The 15,472-nt window shown below is 37.4% G+C and overlaps 1 protein-coding gene across 13 annotated transcripts in view; it reads right to left on the reverse strand.

Annotated features, from left to right (window-relative positions):
- PTPRD (protein tyrosine phosphatase receptor type D) overlaps positions 1-15,472 on the reverse strand; it is a 1,559,142-nt gene that overhangs the window by 644,592 nt on the left and 899,078 nt on the right. The window lies entirely within an intron of this gene.

A 15,472-nucleotide genomic window follows, 5' to 3' on the forward strand; every position in this document is an offset into this window, starting at 1 on the left:
AAACTAGCCCTATACTAGGGATTATTCCTAAAGAACAAAAATCTCTAGCTGTTAATAGGCACTAAAAGTATGGTGTGTAAATGCATGAAACAGAGATTTGGATATTTTAGTGGGCAACTGACAACTCACAAAAACTATTTAGCAAATCAAACCAATACAACACTTTTATGTAGAATTTACTTCTGTTCCAAATTTATACATTTGTGGTTTATAACTGAGAACTGAAAATATCATCAGGTTCCCAGGTAGGCAACTATAAGTCTGAAACCAGCTCAAGAAATTGGAGGATGTCTCAAGAAATTGAACTGGTTACTCAACAAATAGCACACATCCTTCACATGTAACATCATGGTTTACAAAGAACTTTACTATAACATCTGTGAATTAAGTTCTTTTCAATCACCACCCAACAACACCATGAATCAAAGTCAACCAATCAAAAAAATGTGGAGGTTAAATCTTATCAATGAAGAGTACAAAGCATTGGAACACCATTTCAAAAGAAGCTGATTACATGCCTTGTTCGTATGGTATTCAGTCATCTTTCTAACTTTCCTTTACCTATCCTTGTGATTGTCTCTAAATTTTATCTTATACATTTCTAGCACCTAGAAATAGGGCATCCTTTGTTATGTGCCAGATAAATATATAGATTGGTGGAAAAACAAACAGACAGACAGCTCTCTAATTGACATTGCTAAATGTTCTTTGCTCAATCCGTATTTTTGGATAAAATAGATATAATAAACGGTTCTATAGTTCTTGCTTTATTCTAAACATACAGAATAACAAAGCAATATTTTACAGAATTGTGTTGTCTTTTTTATCCAAACACCGATAGGACATACTACGAGGCAAGAGACCATGTTGCTCTTGCAGCAACATTTGTAACTCCATAAATTAGAGTCAAAGTTCATGGCATGTGTTGTACTAGAGATTTAATACTCTGCTCTTGAGACTTTCGTATTGAAGTTACCAGTCCATACAGTTTACTAGGTCACATCTGTCATATGCACAGTTACAATTGTTTTGGTTTTATCACATATGTAAATAAACATAGATGAAATTTTATTTTTTGAGACATAGGTTAAGCTTCATAGATACCTTAACACATCAACATTGTCTAAACACAGATGCTTGCTTCCATCTGTTTTTCACAGCAAATCCACTTTCACACTCTTACATTCATAGTATACAAGGGAATAATGAAAATTAATTTTGTGGTTAAATAAAACAAAAAAAAAACTAAAACAAACGAAACAACAACAACCTTTTTGTTTGTAGTACGAAACTGAAGATAGAACAGCAACATTGCCAATGACTTGAGAATAGACTAACGGGTTTTGGAGCCCCCTGCTGAGCAGAACAGTGTTAGATATCCATGATATTTGTTGATGAACGCTAGGTCTCTCCAGCTGTCAGGAACACAGCTGTTGTGTTTCCTTCTGAGTGATCAGTACTGCCAGTGCCCTCCAGCTACTGTGTTTTTTATAAGGTCCAGTGGAGAGTTGCAAAAGAACTGAACACTTTGCTTCTAATGGTAAATGCAAAACAAAGATTTTACAATAAATTGCATTTTTGCTGCTACCCTATGTCATACGACAGAATGGGCTGAATTTGTTCTAGTACACTGGCTCAGAGGAAATAACAATGAAATGGTTTCTCCTGGTGACTGTTAATGTAGTATACGGAGAGTTTTTACATTATTGGAAAGAAGAAGTGCATGTTGTGCAGACATTCCCTTGCATAATTTATCAGAAGCATAGAAAAAGACAGAATAAGCAGCTCAGAGCCATGCTTCAGCTCATTTTGGAAAGAAAGGACATGTTTATTAAAAAAATTGCAGAAAATTGTAGTTTGTACTGCACCAGTAATCTACAGATAGTGATGGTAAAATGTGGTCATCAAGCTTATTACTGACCAACAAAATGTATACTAGATACATTTTTAATCATTTCAATATCAGGTTTTGAAAAATCTTTAAAAACCATCTACAACTATATCATCACTAACCGTAAAATAATTAGAAGGCTATTTTTCTAGTTTTAGAGAAAACTTACAAATTTTGAGAGAAACAAAAATAAAACAAAACTGTTTTTTTAGCTCAGAAATTGAAACTACAATTGTCACATGGCTTGTACAACATTACTTCACTAAGGAACTCTATGGAATAACTCTGCATTGCAGTGATTAATGAGGTTCTATGAGGACATGTAGGGGGGTACGTTTTATTCAATACAACTCAATGAAAACAACTTGTACAGATTTCCAGTGAGAGGAATCCATGATGGTGGCAAATTATGAACGAGAATGGGTTCTCATACATTTCGTACCAGAACAGATGGAAAATGACAAACATTCTTACGGACAGCTACATAGAGTGTTTTAAACAAACTATCCAACTTTTTTCAGGCATCTCTCTCAAGCTCAGACTTATGTACAAACACACAGACAGGCACAAACAGACAAACACACACCAATTAAAGTTTACATTCATTGATCAGCCACCACATTAAAACAACCTGCCTGATATTGTGTAGGTCTACCTCATGTTGCCAAAATAGTTATGGTGGTTAAGCATAGTCTCCACAAGACGTATCTTTTGTTTCTTTTGGCAGATATTAGCAGCAGATTCTTTATGTCCTGCAAAGTTGAGGGGCCCCTGCAGATCAGATTTGTTGTTCCAGCACATCCCACATATGCTCAACTGGATTGAGATCTGGGGAATTTGAAGGCCAGACCAACACTTTGAACTCTTTATCATGTTCCTTAAATCATTCCTAAACAATGTTTGCAGTGTGGCAGTATGCATTATCCTGCTGAAAGAGAGACCACTGCCATCGGGGAACACCTTTGCAATGAAGCAGTGTACCTGGTCAGAAACAATGTCGGTATAGGTAGATGGTATATGTCAAAGTAACATCCACATGAATGCCAGAACCCAAGGGTTCCCAGTAGAACATTGCCCAGAGCATAACACTGCCTCGACCAGATTGCCTTCTTCCCTTAGTGCATCCTGCTAACATCTCTTCCCCAGATAAACGTCAAACCTTCACATGGGCATTCACCTGATCTAAAAGGAAACATAATTCATAAGACCAGGCAACCTTCTTCCTTTGCTCCTTGGTCCAGTTCTGATGCTCAGTTTCCCATTTAATGTTTTTTTAGCGGTGGACCGGAGTTATCATGGACACCCCGAACAGTCTGCAATTATGCAGACCCATACTCATCAAAGTGTGATGCACTGTGTGTTCTGACACCTTTCTATTATGGCTAGCATTATGCTTTTTTTTAGCAAATTGAAGTTCAGTAGCTCTCCTGTGTGATCCGGCTAGATGGGTTAGCCTTTTCTTCTGATTTGCATCATTAATCCTTGGCAGCTCATAACCCTGCTCACCGGTTGTTCTTCCTTGCATCACTTTTAGTAGGTGCAAATGACTGCATACCAGGATCATCCCACAAGACTTACCTTTTGGAGATGCCATCCTTATTTGGCCCTCACTCAGATCTTGACCATTTTTCCGGCCTCCAACACATGAAATTCAAGAACTGACTTTTAACCTGCTGCCTAATGTATCTCACCCCTTTGACAGGTGCCATTGTTATCATATACTCAATGTTATTCACTTCACCTGCCAGGGGTTTTAATGTTGTGGCTGATCAATATTTATCCCTTGCTTATCTACATTATTTTTTTTATATAAAAGATTGTTATAGGATTGCTGTTATCATTGTAATATCACTAATTGGCATTATATTCAAATCAGATGTTAGAATAAAGAATAAATACATTTCATATGTTACCATATGCAGGGCCGGATTAAGAGCCCAGTGGGCCTGGTGCTGACAATTATGATGGGGCCTAATTACAGAATCTTATCGACCAAAAACACTAAAACAGTCATACCTCTCAAGCGTCATGTATCTGATGGAGTTGGTGTTGGAGGGAAACTCAAAGGATGCAGCTATAAGAAAACACATACTCTATGCTAATCTCTTTATCTAATTTATGCTTTCATCTTTCAAGTAAATCCATACCAACAGCAGTGTCCAGTGAAGCAGGAAGCAAATGGGCGGGGTAAAAGAGTAGGCCACTGATGCGAATCACATGGCCAGAACTGCCAAAAGGGGTGAACAGGCCCAAAACGGGGGTATGTCTGTTCAAAGAATTGGAAGGCAAGCCTGGCATCAGTGTCCCTATGCATCACAGTGTCAGTGTCCCCATGTCGCCCAGTCTCCTAGTCTCCCAGTGTCTGTGTGCCCATTTCTCCCAGTGTCCCCATGTCTCAGTGTGTCCCGTGTCACTAGGATACTAGAGGACACTGAGAGACATGGGGACACAGAGACACAGGGACACAGAGACACAGGAACACAGACACTTAGGAACACTGGGAGACATGGGGGCACTGAGACACTTGGGGACACTGGGAGACATGGTGGCACTTGTGGATACAGACATGGGGACACTGTGACATGGAGACACTGGGAGCCATGGGGACACAGACATTTGGGTACACTGGGAGAAATGGGGTCACAGACACTAGGGACACAGAGACATGGGGACGCAGACACTGGGAGACATGGGGACACAGAGATATGGGGACACAGACACTGGGAGACAGGGGGACACTGAGACACTAGGGACACTGGCTGGGAGACATAGGGACACTGGGAGACATGGGGACACAGACACTGGCTGGGAGACATAGGGACACTGGGAGACATGGGGACACAGACATATGGGGACACTGGGAGCCATGGGGACACAGACACTAGGGACACTGACTGGGAGCCATGGGGACACTGGCTGGGAGGCATGGGGACACTGGGAGACATGGAGACACTGTGTCCCTAGTGTCTCCGTTTCCCAATGTGTCTACCTATGTCTCACAGCATCCCCATGTGTCTCAGTGTCCCCATGTGTCTGTGTCCCCACATCTCCTAGTGTCCCCTAGTGTCTCAGTGTCACCATGTGTCACCTAGTGTCTCAGTGTCCCCATGTCTCCCTGCTTCTTTTCCCCTCTTCACTCACTTCCCTGAGCTGTAGTCTGTCTCTGCAGGCTGGGAGCTGCTGTCTGAACTCTCTGTGCTGTGTAGCTGCTCCCCCACGGATCAGTGAGTATAGAGAGGCAGGGAGGGATATACTGTAACTTCCTATCCCTGTCTCTCTCCATACACAGTGACCCCTATTGGCCGGTGCTGGTATTGCAGAGTAATCTCCGTTTATACTGAGAAAATGTTTTGCATTGGTATTGCCGGTATTACTGCAATACCATCAGGGCCAGGCAGCATCAAATACAGGCTGTGCCTTAAAATACCAGTCAGATGGCAAACCTAAGAGTAGTGTGTTAAAAAAAAAAAAAAAAAGTTACATTTTTTTTTTTTTTTAAATGGGCCTATTCCATGGGCCTGGGCCTGGAGCTGCAGCTCCATCAGACCCTATGTTAATCCGGCCCTGACCATGTGGTGATTCCATAAATGAAGGAGATAGCTAAAAAAATTAACTTTTCTCTCCATTCACTTAAAACAAATTGCATGTGATTCAGCATAAATATTTTACCCTGTAGACATGTTTTAGATGAGAGATTTCCTGGTGTTTAAACAGTTAATAGAGAAGATTGGAAAATAATGCACTCTTTAGTGTTTATTTGGAACAGCAAACCTCAAATGTATTTTTCATAAAGAAACAGCTATTAGCTGCTTAGAGGGAGAAATGCTTGTAACGCTGTAAAAACTAGGTCAGAGAAAACCCTTTTGTCTGAATGCAGGGTAATATAAATTTTAATGCATAATGTATACTTAAGGAATACTAAATGCTTAAAGAGAAAAACTAATTTAAAAGGGACCTGAAAACCTACTAAAAATCTGTATTGTCGGCTGACTTTTGAAACAGTCTTATCACAGATTTTTCATAAAAAAAATAATAATAATAATTCAGGCATATAAAGTAACTTGGAATTTCTTATAAATTCCAGCAGAAACAAAAGATTTAAATAAAACTAAACAGGGACTACTTTCTGCTGCTCGGTCTTTATGTAAAGGAGAAATACGGCAATAGGTATAACTTAATGAGCTTTAGTTTGGCATATCTTACTGTTATTGGGTTCTGGGGAACACCAACCATGTTAATATGGCCTCATTTAAAAGCCCAGCATTTGAATGCAAGCAGACAGCTTTAATTTCAATTATCATTTATATCCATTTCTCTAAGGAATTAGGGAGGACATTTTTAATGGTCTTAGATTAATACGTGTTACCTTTCCCTTTGATTATTAGCTGTTGACAGAATGCAAAGGGTAAATGGCCACAATCATAGCTAGATAACCTTTTTAAAGTATTCAAATTGTTTAATTTTCTTTGGATTCTCCCCAGGAGCAGATTCAGTGGGTAAGTAAGCCAAAATTGGCGTTCAAATTAGTTTTTTGCAATTTACACACACAAACAAATATGAATGCTAACTTTGGCCAGTGTTTGTGACTAAGTAGCTACTAAAAATGACTGGACATACCCCATTTACAATACCTTGGGGTGTCTATTATTGCAAATGGTATGCCATCATGGGAGTAATTGTCATTCCTGGGCTACCAAACGGTGTCAAAGGCAACGTAACCAATCTTGCAAATTTCAATGTGATAAAAATATTAAAATGTAACATGCTATATTTGACCCTGTAACTTCCCAAAACACCATAAAACCTGTACATAGGGGATACTGTTCTACACGTGAGACATCGCTGAATACAAATATGTGTATTTTATTGCAGTAAAAGCTAACAGTATTATGAAATTCATAGTTAAAATGTCATGCAGAACTAAAAAATAACAACATTTCTAACTTTTATTTATATTTTATTTATATTCAATTGTTTTTGTTAAGCTTAATATTTGATGTTAAATGAAAGCCCTATTTCTCCTGAACAAAATGATATGTAATAAGTGTGGGTGCACTTAATAGGAAAGAGGTGAATTACGGTTGAACAGTCAAAAAGTCAAATCTCAAGTTTTGTTTACATTTTATTTTGATCAAAACGTGTACATTTGGCTCAGTCCAATAGTTAAATAGTCATGTCTATGGGGTTAAATAGTCATGTCTCTTATATGCAGGCCTAGACTGGCCATCAGGTAAACCAGGCAAATGCCCAGTGGGTCACACTATACACACTCTGGATCCACTGGCACATATTAAATCCCCTGTACACAAACACACACTACATTTCCTAAAAACACTCTCTATACACCTATACACACATACACTGTGTGTATGCCCCTATCCACATACCATAAGCATTTCCTATACACTACAGCACCTATACACAGACACGCACACACATACTCTCTTAAGCCCCTAGCAACACATATTACAGCACAAACACAACACAACTGAAACAGACCTATTCAGCTCACCCTACAAACACACAACCCCAGAAGCAACCTTCAAACACATGTACAATACACTTTCCTGGTCCTTTTGTCCTCTGGTATCCAACTTATAAAGACACCAGAGACAAGTCGCAAGCAAACGCAGCGCAAGCATGTCATTACATTTGTTTGCGCTGTGCAGAACAAATACAGGACCTTTTTCTCATGCAAAAGCTTTTCAACAAGGCTCTGCGCATTTTCTGCCCTGGAAGAGTATTGGACCAATATGCTCACTTCGATGGGGGAGTACTTGTCATTGAGGATGACAACAACCATCTCCGATCCCACCCTATTCCAATTGAGCCTCTGTGATTAGAGAATGCCCAGGATGAATTTTTTTTCCCAGTCTGGCCATTCTTTTATGGCACTGTAACTTTTCAAGATAGTGACAAAGTTATACATTGGGGTAATATGTGTGCAGCATAATTTTGGAGGTTTAGAGGGGGGATGAGGATACGGTTGATCAAAGTTGCAAGTCAGAGTTACAAAACACCCCACAAAAATGTGTGGATGCAAAAGATGCAAACAAAAATCACCACAAACATAAACTGGTGAAAAATGGTGCACGTTAAGGCACAATATACACCTTTTTAGATATCCTGGAGTGTCTAGTTTGACCTATGTCAGGCCATTGTGGGGTAGTTTGAACAGTCAAACTACTATACTGTCCCAAATGAGACATAGGCCCATCAAAGCAATTTATCAAAAGTGTAACAACTGAAATTGTCAGGTCTCTTATACGGCACTGTAGCTTCACAGGATAGTAACAAAGGCATACATTGGGGGCATTGTTTTACTGGAAAATGCACCTGAACTCAATATGAGGTTTGTGCAGTAGTAGCAAATGTTATGCTTATGAAATACACATAACAAAAACATATTAAATGTGAAAATGATAAGACATGGAAATAACACTTTTTAACTACATTTTTTTAGCAGAAATTGGCAGTTAACTGACAATTTAAAAAGTGTCAAAATACCATCAGGTAAATAAACTGTGATGTCTATTTTATATAAATACATACTTTTGTTGAAATTTTTGTTTTCTGTATTGCCTATTAATCATAGAAGACAAATATACCTAATCCTAAAATCATTCCATATTAAAATTATATCCTTGTAGTTTGTGACCTGTAACCACCAAAGATAAACTGAAATCCTAGACAAATTATGTACTCGGTAATTCAGTACAAATAGATTAATTTTGAATTGCTCTTCTTAATCTGTACTAATTATTAATTATTGCTAAAACCACTAAAAAAATATTTTTCATTTCTTTTTCATTTTTTTTCTAATAAAATAGTAGTTATGCATACATATTTCACATTATATTAAAGTTATTTCTTGTCCTTTAAAAATTGCTATATAAAATGTGTTGGTGAATAAATCGGAAAGATGGATATTGTGGTTGAAAACACATATAGCAAAATGTAAACATTGATTTGATTCTTAAAGGGACACTAAGCTTAAAACAACATGCTCTTGCAGTTTCAATTATGTGTCATATAGGAGTTAAATCCCTTTTATTTTTGTTTACGTAGCCCTGGCCATGCCACCTCTGGCTGTGACCTTACATAAACAATGGTTTTATTTTCAGTGAGATTTAACAGCTAAGTGTATATACATTAGATTGTTTAATCTCCTGATTTGTTATTGACCTTTAATAACACACGTGAGACTGTTGCAGGATTTAGCAGGATAGCAACAAAACAGGGATTAAGAAATTCTAAATTAAGCACACTGTGCAGTAAAAAAAAGCTAAAATATATTTTACAATTTTTTTTAGGACGTGTGTAAAGGTGCTGTGTGAGTCTTAGATCTGTTATATATTTGTCCAAAATAGCCTTACTACAGTTTACCTATTTTGGAAATAATGAGCAGGCTGTAGCTACCCCTGACGATCCCTGACATTAGCAAACTACATTTCCAATTCCATAGTCTCAAAAGCATGCATCTTGTGAAAGCTACTCTACAAATATCTTGGTTATTAAGGTTAACTAACATTGTTGTAACAGTTGTGAACCACATAAATAATATTTAATAGGAATATGTGAATTAAATATATTACATATTTTAAAACTAAGTTCTTTTTTGCTATAATTAAGTAGTATTTACCAATGTATGAAAATAAGGTATTGTATTTTATACTATTTTAACTCACAAAAAGGAGAGTGCAGTATAAGTTTGTAGAAAGACATAGGGATCCATCAACATTGTTTCACATTCATGATTTGTTTTAATTTTGTAATGCAGTATGTTGTTAATTCTATTTCATTATGTATATTATATATCAATTCAGGATCCACAGAAAAAAAAAATATTAAGTACTGCATCTGTGACATATATAAATGACTTAAGAGAATGTTCACACTGCTAACATAAAGGAAATAAAATACCCCAGATGTTCAGTGTGACAGGAAAATGACTCAAAGTATTCAGAATGGAATATTACTATCAGTAGGGTGTCATAGCTATCTATTGTATTGCTCTGCCCTTTAAAACTGTCAGTCGCCAATAACAATGTGTTGAAATGCACATTATTGTAGAACTCTAATAAGGGTGATGGTGTCTGGAATCTGGAGGTTGATGGAGTCAGAGGACATGTCTTTAAGGTATACAACCCATCAAGTTAAATGTCCTTCTACAAGAAATGACAGGAACACATTTATTGCATGCATCAGAAGTGAGTGACACATACACTACATTGTGCTCTATTCTACAGCAGGCTTTTCTGCTGAAGAATACAATTATATAGGCAAGAAAACTTTTCTACTCTCTTCGATATTTTTTTTCCATTTTTTTTTTTCGGGGGGGGGGGGTGTACCTTTATTATGTCTAGGATAAAATAGAGAATACAAATGTAGGTAAGCATATTGATTTTTATCTCCATATGTTTAGAATAAAGGAAGAATAAGAATAATATAAGCTCACTTTTTAGCATTCTTATTTATTGACCAATGCAGATTGAGTATATATAGTCCTGTGACTGGCTTAGTAATCTTGAGTACATTAAGTAATTAAGAAGCTCTACTCTTATAGTATACTATTAGTCTGTCTCTCTTTGTATCTGCCCGGCTAGCTATATGTCTTACTGTCTCTAACTTTTTCTCTTTCACTACAACATATCTTTTATGTATATCTTTTTATGTATGCCATGTCAGAATAAATTATTTCGTAAAAGATACATCACTCCCCCCTTGACTTTATATGAGTGTGTTCAGTCATCCCTTATATTATACACCAATCCAATCCAGGTACACAATAGTTGCCTTAACTTTCACAAAACCATTAACAAGTTGATTGTGGGCCAATTTAACTTTCATGGAATCTCTGAATCCTTTAGATCCAGGATAAATCTTAGACTCTTGTTTTTTTACTATCATACACAGAATCTCAGATTGTAAGCTCTCTGGGCAGGGCACTCTTCACCCATTGTTCCAGTAATTCAATCATATTTTGTTAGATTTTAGAGATTGTTTTGTGTAGCTATTGAACAGCGCTGTGGAATATAATTATAAAATATATAAATAAATATACAAAATGGAGCTGAGCCAAAAGATAGCAGCACCAAGAAGGGAGAGATTCAGGCACCAACTTATGCGTTTTTTGTTTGTTTTTTTGCAGTGTAAATTTTATTGTACTTATTTTTATTGAAGATATTTTTTAAAAAGGCATTGATGTTTATTTTATTTTTTGAAAATCAGAATATTCAAAGTTATAATTAGTAAGTATGTAGATAGGTTATTGATTCAATGATAATTTCAATTGCCATTATTGAGTAAAAAGTATTTGTTTTCACTTCCGTAACTTGAAATTTGTTTTGCCTTCTTTTGAATCAACGGCGTAGGGGGATGATTTTTAAAGGCTGAGTTTGATGCCATTTCCATCCTCGACTACTATGTAGCTATGAAGAAAGAAAGGGTTTGGAAAGCATGAAAGTCTCTGGTGAAACTTTCACTTTCACGAGATCAACACTGGAAACCATGAAGTTTAAACAAAATATATAGGTATTGCATTACATTTATTAATATTTCTCCAACCTATAGGGAATCCAAACATAAACAGACATGCACAATATTGTATTTTTTCAACATCATTACTGTAGTGAGCAAAAAAAAGGAAGGCTTTGAAACCAAGCACTTTAAAAGGGAAAATAAAAAATAAAAAAAATAAAAAAACAAATTAAATTGAAATACTATAGCATTTTACAAATAAAACCGTTTCTCATGGTTGACAGTTGTTCATATATTTTGCTATATATTTTGTAATTTTCTGCATAAACACTGAATGAAATATTTATGGATATACAAATGTAATTGCCATTTTGCCAAAGGCTTTATAGATAAAATATTTCTGTGAAAAATAAATACGAGAAACTATTAAAAATTAAATGAGGTTAAATATCTGTTAAATGCAATAGCAATGTCTGAAATCAGGCTATTTTTCTTTTTAAAAACTAACATTTATCAGAGACTTTTTATAGTATAATGAGATATTATAAGCATAATAAAATATATATCACAATGTTAATTAACACATAAGAAAATACTCCTGCTGATAAAAGAGATGAAAAATTCTATAAATGTGTATATTAAAATAAATTGCAATGCATTTATTGAGCTACATTCTGGTACGTAGTTTTATATACATTTTCTTTTATGGAGTATGTTCAAGATATGAATTATGCTGACATCAGTTGTTGTTTACAAATTAATATAAAACAAATCTTTATCTAAGTACCAAATAGTCTAGCGACATTATCGATTTTCACAGGCTCTGCATGATGTCTTTTCAATATGAAAGGGGAACCCTAAATGCTTATTGAAGGGCAAGATAAACATAGGCCATGTTGACTGTGCATGGGCTGGCAAAGGAAATCCTCTTATTGACCATTTACCCAGTTTGCCCAATGGCGAGTCCAGTCCTGATTACAATAGCCATGTAAATGCAATTTCTCTTATTAGACCCATCAGACATTTTAAAGAGCATCAAATGTCACCTATACATTGTGCTAGCAAATCCCTCACTCCAGGGGATCCAGCTGTCCTGTGGCCTCTACGACCAGGGTGCCCACTGGCCATGTAGTGCGGCCCCAGGCCACGCATTCAGGGGCCCATCGGATGGCCCATGCTGTTAGGGCCAACCAATGCATGGATTTACAGGGACATTTGTGCTAGCAAATGTATAGATTGTAAGAAAAACATTTTTCAAAATCTATTTAAGACTCCATGCTGAGTAATTTATGAAGGAGCATACAAAAGACCACCCACGGAGCTTCTACTCTCCACCCATAGTGCATGTGGAAGCATCCCCGAGCAGGTCAGTTGAGTAAGAGACTAGGTGGAGCACAGGTGGACAGGAGGTGGGTGTTGCATATATGTACTGCCAACCTCTGTAATGAGATTGTGGTGGGTTTACTTTAAAGGGACAATCTAAGCACAAAGATAACTTTAGCTTAACAGAGTTATTATAGAGTACAGATCATGTTTCTGCAGTCTCACTGCTCAATTTACTGTCACTTAGCCCTAGTCATACCTCCCTTAGCTGCGACTCACACAGCCTCTCTATACACTTCCTGAAAAATAAATAAAACATGTTAGCTTCCTTTATTGCAAAACATGTTTAATATAGAATTTGTTATCTCCTGTTCTGTTAATTGCCAGATAGAATCCACTGTAACCTCATGTGAGTTATTAAAATTCAATTAATAGAGCAGGAGATAAACATTTCAAAAAGTAATCACTTTGTGACAAAGGTCAGATCTAAAGCTTTTTTTTTTTTTTTCAAGGAAGGCATGTGAGTCACAGCAACGGGAGGTGTGGTTAGAGCTTCATAAACAAAGTGATTTATTACCTGAATGGGAGAGAATTGAGTTGTAATCTATACACCAAAACGTCTACATTGAGCTAAAGTATAGATTGTATACTAATGTACTAAAGTATATAGCATATATTTATGTTGTATGAGCTAATATATCTATGCCATCTCCATCTTAAATAGGGATGGGCTCTGTCTAGTTGAGAATGATGAGTTACATACTTTTGAAGGAAAGTCCATTGTAATGCCCAACAAGCATAATTCATTGCCGCACTGTAGAAATATTGCTATTAAATGTTATTTGAGCAGTGGACATATGAATTGGTCATTGAATAGAGGCAGTAAGTCTATTATTATTATTATTATTATTATTATTATTGCCATTTATATAGCGCCAACAGATTCCGTAGTGCTTTACAATATTATGAGAGGGGAGATTTGACTATAAATAGGACAATTACAAGAAAACTTACAGGGAAATTTAGTTGTGTAGAAATGTGCTAAGCATCAGATGATTGACAGCTTGAATTCCTCTTTAGAAGCAGGTACTTCCACCATGTTCCTGTTCTAGATTTGAAATTAAGCTTTTTTAGGTAGGTTAACTGGCTAACATACTATTTTTCTGTATTTATCATAGATAGTGGACCCTCTTGATATACTAAGGGACCATTACTAATCAGGGGCACTGGCGGACCTACCACGGTCGCAGTTGCGACCGGGCCCCTCACTCCCGGGCCCCTCACTCCCGGGGATCCGCCTGCCTCTACGCCAGGGTGCCCACTGGCCATGTAGTGCGGCCCCAGACCACGCGTTCAGGGGCCCATCGGGTGGCCCATGCTGTTAGGGACAACCAATGCATGGATTTACAGGGACCCGGTCAGCTCTGAGGTGCTTTAATAGCGCGACCGGGCCCCCTGTAATGAGGTCAGATGCTGGAAGGAAGTGAATGCCCCGGTCACTTCCTCCCAGCAATCACCGAGAGCTGCAAAGGAGGAGAGGGAGATGCTGACTCCAATCACTTCGAGCCAGCCACGAGACCCCAGGGAAGTTACCTTTCTGCACCTAAAAGGTAGGAAAAAGGAGGGGGACTCAAACATTTTGCATGTGTGTGCCTATATGTATGTGTGTGTCTCTGTATGTGTGTGTGTCTGTATGTATGTTTGTGTATGTATATGTGTGTGTCTGTATGTGTATGTATGTGTGTCTGTATTTATGTTTGTGTCTGTCTTTGTGTGTCTCTGTAAGTGTGTGTGTGTGTGTGTGTGTGTCTGTATGTGTGTATGTGTCTCTGTATGCATCTCTAAATTTTAAATAAAGGAAGTGTAAACATTAGATGACTCTTTATAGGAAGGAAGTGTAATGTCACATGCAGGTAGGTGTGAGTAGTGCTGCATAAATAAAGTGAGTTAACTCCTAAATGGCAAAGAAATAAGCAGTGAGACTGAAGGGCATGATCTATACACCAAAACTGCTTCAGTAAGCTAAAGATGTTTTGGTGGCTATAGTGTCCCTTTAATTCATTAAATCTAATAACCACTATGGTGAGCAGGATTGGGGGACAAATGCTTAATGTATTCAGTGTAAGCAGAAATTAAGGTCTAAGTTCACAGGGCACATAGGAGCTGGCATGGAGAACCATTTATACTTTTTTCCAGGTATACAACCTTACTAAAAAATTATCTCTCTGCTGAGGTTTAAAATAATATTTGAGAATGCATCTCTGGCCAAGATGGACTCTCTTGTCTTCTCCAGATAAGCAAAGATTAAAAGCAAGTAGTACATTAATACAGAGATATTTTTAACATTTGTCCAAAACAGGAAGATCAAATACATTTGTGATATTTATAATACTAATTTCACCATACTTTAGGCATCTCAATACTAAAGATCCCTGTACTTAGCCTCCAAATCCTAACTACCCTTAATGCACAAGATTTTCATAACCTCACATGACATATTCCATTAATGGTTTCTGATTTTATAATGTGATAAAACTGGCAAATAAGATATACACAAAGAATGTTAACATGAACAAAAGATGAAGAGAGCCCTGTTCAACCAAGTTGCAGGGCCAGCATAACCATTAGGCGAACTAGGCATTCGCCTAGAGTGCCGGCCTGCTGGAGGCGCCCACCGGGATGTTTCCTGGTGGGCTGCCTGCCCCTTTTTGGGACTGTAGAGCTGGGAGAGCGGCTCATGATCCGCACTCAACGCTGGACCAATCCTCATGGCGCCCA

Source organism: Pelobates fuscus, chromosome 5, assembly GCF_036172605.1.
Source record: "Pelobates fuscus isolate aPelFus1 chromosome 5, aPelFus1.pri, whole genome shotgun sequence".
NCBI classification, from domain to species: domain Eukaryota; kingdom Metazoa; phylum Chordata; class Amphibia; order Anura; family Pelobatidae; genus Pelobates; species Pelobates fuscus.